Source organism: Lathyrus oleraceus, chromosome 3, assembly GCF_024323335.1.
Source record: "Lathyrus oleraceus cultivar Zhongwan6 chromosome 3, CAAS_Psat_ZW6_1.0, whole genome shotgun sequence".
Taxonomy (NCBI): domain Eukaryota; kingdom Viridiplantae; phylum Streptophyta; class Magnoliopsida; order Fabales; family Fabaceae; genus Lathyrus; species Lathyrus oleraceus.
This window is the reverse complement of record NC_066581.1, coordinates 222,826,762-222,833,828: the sequence shown is the minus strand read 5'-3', so window position 1 is coordinate 222,833,828 and position 7,067 is coordinate 222,826,762.

Below are 7,067 nucleotides of genomic sequence, written 5' to 3'. Positions count from 1 at the left end.
TTGAGCCTGATTGAAGAAAAGAGGTTGGCGGCCATCTGTCATGGGCAGTTATATCAGCAGCGGATGAAGCGTGCTTTTGACAGAAAGGTACGACCTCGGGTATATCACGTAGGTGATATGGTGCTGAAAAGGATCCTTCCTCCTCAAAACGATCGAAGGGGCAAGTGGACACCTAATTATGAAGGTCCGTTCGTGGTTAAGAAGGTTTTCTCTGGTGGAGCCTTGTTGTTAACAACCATGGATGGTGAGGATTTTCCATCCCCTGTGAATGCAGACGCAGTTAAAAAATACTTCGTATAAAGAGACCCGCTGGACGAAAAGAATAAAATAGTCCAGGAAAAAATGGGCATCCCGGCGAACCGAAAAAACAGAAAGAAAAGGTTCGGGCAAAAATTAGGGATATAAAATGAAAAATTGTACACCCGGCAAGTCGAAAACCTGAAAAGGCGGCTTGGGCAAAAAAGGGTATCCCGGTGGACTGAAAACCCGAAAGGGCGGTCCAGGCAAAAGAGGGATTGAAACGAACAACTGCGTCTGGCATGATCGTTTGCGCTTTGGTTAAGGCACATGGATAATACCCGGTAGGGATCAATCAGAAGCGTCTTGTTCAGAAGGCAGAAAGCACGGAGAGTCTGAGGACATATGGGGTGTAACCGAGTTGGAACTCAATGAGATCACGGGTTTCACATTGCCATTAGGATAGATTTTTTTCCTTTTGTGCGCAATTACCTCTTTTCAGGAATTGCTTCCTTTGTATTGCTCAATTTGAGCCACACTTTTTCAATCAATAAAATGCATATTCAGTCAAATAATTTTGTTTTTGTTTTTCATTACCGCTTTGATTGCAAAAACATCCGATTATTTTTGATAAAGAATCTTGCATTTTAAGACATACAAGTCCCTTCCAATGCATGCTTATAAGATTGAAAGCTTGAAATCTTATTCGGAAGGTTGAGTGACCTCAGTGTTGGAATCTTGACACGCCTGGGGCACGGTTTTATCTAACGATCTTTTTGCAGGTACTGTTAGATATTGAAATTCTAGATATCAGACTTTAGATGTCACACGGGTTGTTATGACATCCAATTTTGCACAGACAAGAATTATGCAGAACTTAAACGTAAGTGCAGTAAATAACACAAGTAATTGTTTACCCAGTTCAGTCCAACATGACCTACATTTGGGGGCTACCAAGCCAGGGAGGAAATCCACTATCAGTAGTATCAATTCAAAGCTAAACTCACCTGTTTACAACTTATCACTTAATCCCTACCCAATGCAATTTCAATCTTACACTAAGATCAGAGTTCCTACTCACTCCCCCTCAATCACCTCAGTGATTACTAAAGACAATTTTGAAGTCACACTTCAAACAACTCTTGATTGTGCTTTACAACTTTAATCAAGATACACAGCACTCACGCTTAAAAGCTTTGAGTGACACAACACTTACAACTCAATGAACACCCTATGCCACAACAATCATCTACTTGATAATGGCTTGGCTTACAAGATACGTCTAATACAAGACTCACAAAAATACAGCAGTGAAGTATGATGGACACACTAAATCTTCACGCCTCAAAATCCCCGAAACTGAATGAAGGAACGCCTTCCTTTTATATTGCAGTACCTGGGCTTTTGCACTTGTATTCTCCTGAATTTAAGGTCACACGAGTTCCCATAAATTCAACATCTAGGTTACTAACAAATAGGCTATTTGTTAGGTTCATTAAATGTAGCTTGGTTGTTGATTTCCTGGATTTTCTCTAAGCTGTTGAATCCCTGAAGAATAGCCTGAGAAAAAGCTGAAACAGAAAACTGAACAACCTACAATATAGCATATGCTGTCGGGAATGAATGTCACGACATTCAGCTTGACATCAAGGACCATATGCTGAGTCTGTTTTTCCAGAAAACAGACTGTACAATTTTGCTGACCTGTACATGACCAAATTGACCATACTACAGTAGCAGCTTACATTAATAAATGTCAAAGTGTCCAATTTGACATTTACACATTTGGCCTTAAGTTAGTTCTGTTATTCTCTTGAAGAACAGACTCAGTAACATGCTGAAGTATAGCAGAACACCACTCTGTCTAATGTTCAGTAAATGCTGTCAATGATGAATGTCATAACATCCAGTTTGACATTCAGTCAGTAGGCCTGATGCCAGGTCTGGTCTTTCCTTGATAACCAGACTTGAAATAAATACTAAGTTCCAACAGAACATCAACTGTTCTATTCCTTAGTATCTGTTGACAGGTATGAATGTCACAACATCCAGTTTGACATTCAATAAATCCTGTATTAGCTAATCCTGCAGTAACTACTCCAGTGTGTCATGATCTCAGTCAAGACATCAGAGTACAGTTAGATATTCTAACCTACAATGTAGTCACTCATACATCCCATGTCATGACATCAGTCAAGACATTAGTACCCAGCTAGTGTTTTACCATATAATGCAGCCAATTAAACACCTACAAACTCCCCCTTTGGCAAATTTTTGGCTAAAACACTTTGATCCCCATAACATAGTTCTTAGCAGCGGAATCACACACCTAGCAGGAAATAAACCTAGCTAATACACGCAGAGTGGCAGCACACTCACACATATGGAAGTTAAATAAAAACTTCACAAAGCAGCACACATACAGAAGTTAAATCCAAACTTCAACACACAACAGCTGCAGGGGAGGAAATCTGTCATGAGAGTCTATTGTAGAGACCCACTCTGTTTGTCAGGGGTGGTGGTTATTACTCCCCCTTTTTGTCAAAAATGTTGCCAAAGACAACAACAAAACCAGAGAACAGTGACAGAGTTACATACTTGGTTTTACTTCACAGTTTCAACCAAGTTAGCATCCACTTGATCTTGCTTCACAGCTTTGATCAAGTAATCACCCACTTTTGCTTTACAGTAGGTACCACCATATCAGATGCCATGACTTTGTTTCTGACATCCAGAACCACTCCTGCATGAATAGCATCCTTGAATTCCTGCAGGTACATTGGCCTTCTCACGATAGGGTGTCTTCTTACCCTCTTGTTGCCCCACTTGTTGCACGTGGCATAGCTATGATCTGTTGAACAATCAGAGCATAGTACCAATTGTTTAATAGGCAGAGATATTAAACAATACATCCCAAGCAGCAGTGGTTGCTATAAGGTCTCAGAGAGACATATTCCCAGTTTGCCCCTTAAGTTTTCAAACCGAGTAGCATCCAGAGCCTTTGTGAATATGTCAGCCAGTTGGAGTTCAGTGGCTACATGTTCCAAAGTGATCACCTTGTCTTCCACCAGATCTCTGATGAAGTGGTGCCTAATGTCAATATGTTTGGTCCTGCTGTGTTGGATGGGATTCTTGGAGATATTGATGGCACTGAGATTATCATAGAACAATGTCATGACATTTTGAGTGACATTGTACTCAGTGAGCATCTGTTTCATCCAAACCAGTTGGGAACAACTGCTTCCAGCAGCTATGTATTCAGCCTCTGCAGTGGACAGTGAAACACAATTCTGCTTCTTGCTGAACCAAGATATGAGATTGTCTCCCAAGAAGAAACATCCTCCTGATGTGCTTTTTCTGTCATCAGCACTCCCAGCCCAGTCAGCATCACAGTACCCAGATAGGACAGGCTCAGACCCATGTGAGTACAGCATCCCATAGTCACAAGTCCCATTGATGTACTTGAGAATCCTTTTGACTTGATTCAAGTGGCTCACCTTAGGCTCTGCTTGGTATCTAGCACATACTCCAACTGCATAAGAAATGTCAGGTCTACTCGCAGTTAGGTATAGTAGACTGCCTATCATGCTTCTATACAAGCATTGATCAACACTAGGCCCTCCATCATCTTTGGTTAACTTCAGATGAGTAGGCGCAGGAGTTCTCTTGTGCCTAGCATTATCCATACCAAACTTCTTAACTATGTTCTTGGCATACTTTCTCTGGGAGAGAAACATAGAATCCTCCATTTGGTTTACTTGCATTCCAAGGAAATAAGTCAGTTCTCCAACTAGACTCATTTCAAACTCTGATTGCATTTGGTGAACAAATTGTTGAACCATTTGTTCTGACATTCCACCAAAGACAATATCATCCACATAGATTTGAGCAATCATGATTTTGCTGTCTTCATCCTTCACAAACAAGGTTTTATGTATTCCACCTTTTCTGTATCCATTTGAGGTCAGAAATTCGGTTAACCTTTCATACCATGCTCTAGGTGCTTGTTTCAACCCATACAAGGCTTTCCTCAACTTGTATACATGCTTAGGTTGGTTAGGATCACAGAACCCTTTAGGTTGTTCCACATAGACTTCTTCATTCAAGTAGCCATTCAAGAATGCACTCTTCACATCCATTTGGAATAGCTTAAACTTCAGGATGCATGCTACCCCTAACAGCAATCTGATGGACTCAAGCCTAGCCACAGGAGCAAATGTCTCATCAAAGTCTACCCCTTCAACTTGAGTGTATCCTTGAGCTACTAGTCTTGCTTTATTCCTAGTAATTACTCCTTTCTCATCAGATTTGTTTTTGTAGATCCACTTGGTACCAATGATGTTGGTCCCTTCAGGTCTTGGAACTAGCTCCCATACTTCATTCCTCTTGAACTGCTCAAGTTCCTCTTGCATGGCATTGATCCAGTATTCGTCAGTCAGGGCTTCTTTCACATTCTTTGGTTCAACCTTGGATACAAAGCAGGAATTTGAGCTTATTCCCCGTGACCTGGTAGTCACACCACTATTAGGATCCCCTATGATAAGATCCTTAGGGTGGTCTTTCTGAATTCTGATAGATGGCATTTTGGTGGTTGCATCTACTTCACATTCAGGAGGAGGTTCCTGTACTTCTTCATACTTGACTGGAATGTCAGTTGAACTGTCAAGGAATGTTTCAACATCCTCAATGACATCGATTCCTTCCTCTTTATCGTCCACAATAACATTTATGGATTCCATCAGGACATTGGTCTTGTAGTTGAACACTCTGTAGGCTCTGATGTTAGTGGAGTATCCCAGAAATATACCCTCATCACTTTTGGGATCCAGCTTCCTTCTCTGTTCACGATCTGTGAGAATGTAGCATTTACTTCCAAAGATGTGAGAGTACTTCACAGTGGGTTTTCTGCCTTTCCATATTTCATACAGAGTGGAGGAGGTTCCTTTTCTCAAGGTGACTCTGTTGTGAACATAGCACGCGGTATTCATTGCTTCAGCCCAAAAGTGCATGGGGAGCTTCTTTGCATGAATCATTGCTCTGGCAGATTCTTGAATAGTTCTATTTTTTCTTTCAACTATCCCATTATGCTGGGGAGTTATAGGGGAGGAGAACTCATGACTTATTCTTTCAGACGAGCAAAACTCATCAAACTTGGAATTCTTGAACTCCGTACCATGATCACTCCTAATCCGGACCACACAACTGTTCTTTTCCCTTTGAAGTCTTATGCACAGGTCTTTGAAGACATCAAATGTATCTGACTTCTCTCTGATGAAGCTTATCCACGTGTATCTGGAATGGTCATCAACCACCACGTAAGCATATCTCTTCCCACCAAGACTTCCAACCTGCATAGGTCCCATTAAGTCCATGTGCAACAGTTCAAGAACTCTGGAGGTTGTGGGATGTCCCAGCTTCGGATGTGACATCTTGGTTTGCTTGCCCACCTGGCATTCTCTACAGACTCTTCCTTCATCAATAAGAAGCTTTGGAATTCCTCTGACTGCTTCCTTGGATATAATCTTCTTCATTCCCCGTAAGTGGAGATGTCCAAGACGTCTATGCCACAGCTTCACCTCCTATTCTTCCTTGGCTGAGGAGCATATTGTTGAAAAGTTAGAGACTTTAGGTTCCCACAGATAACAGTTATCTTTGGACCTGATTCCTCTCATAACTTCCTGATTGTCACCATTTGTCACAATGCATAGCTCCTTAGTAAACTGAACATGGAACCCTTGATCACACAGCTGGCTTATGCTGATGAGGTTTGCAGTTAGTCCTCTTACTAACAACACATTATTCAGTTTTGGAACTCCAGAGCAGTCCAGCTTACCCACACCTTTTATTTTTCCTTTGGCACCATCACCAAAGGTCACATAGCTGGTACTGTGAGGTTGAATATCTACCAGTAAATTTTCCATACCAGTCATATGTCTTGAGCATCCACTGTCAAAGTACCAGTCTTCTCTGGTAGAAGCCCTTAGAGTTGTGTGTGCTATCCTAGCATACCATTGTTGCTTCTTGATGGGGACATAGCGCTTATATATCTTATGCTTAGGCCTGACATGCGAGGCTTGGTTAGGGAAACCATGAATCCAGTAGCAGAAGGCTTTTATATGACCAAGCCTACCACAGTGGTGACACCTCCACTTCTGGTATTTCCTCTTCTGATGATTATTCATCCTAGTTCCTCGATGTTGAGACATTGGCTTTGACTTCCGCTTGAACTTCTGAACTTTAGCCTTTGGGCGTTTGTGTTCAGCTGAGGGTCTTTTCCCAAATCCTAGGCCAGATTTGGTTCCAGACTGCTGTCCCACCTTTAGAATCTCTTCCAAGGTGTCGGTTCCCTTGTTCATCATTCTGATGGATTTTGTCATCTGATTCAGCTTGGAGGTCAGCAAGGTTATCTCCCCATTTAGACCCTCTATGACAATCAGATGCTTCTGTCTCTCATCTTCCAGTTCCTTGATGAGTTTCTTCTGCTTTTCTCCTTGTGCACAGACTTCTGCACTGGTGGTACACAGCTTCTTATAGGCTGCAGCAAGTTCATCACAGGTCAGTTCATCTACACTTGAGTCATCATCAGAGGCACAAACACTAGTTAGTGCAGTGACATGTTTGGCAGATTCTCCTTCAGATTCACTTTCAGAATCTCCTTCAGACCATGTGATAGTTAGCCCCTTCTTTTGCATCTTGAGATAAGTAGGACATTCAGCTCTGACGTGTCCATACCCTTCACAACCATGACACTGGATTCCCTTGCCTTGGTTGAAATTTTCATCAGAAGTTGATCTTTTCCTGATGTCAGACGGGATGTTCTTGACATTAGG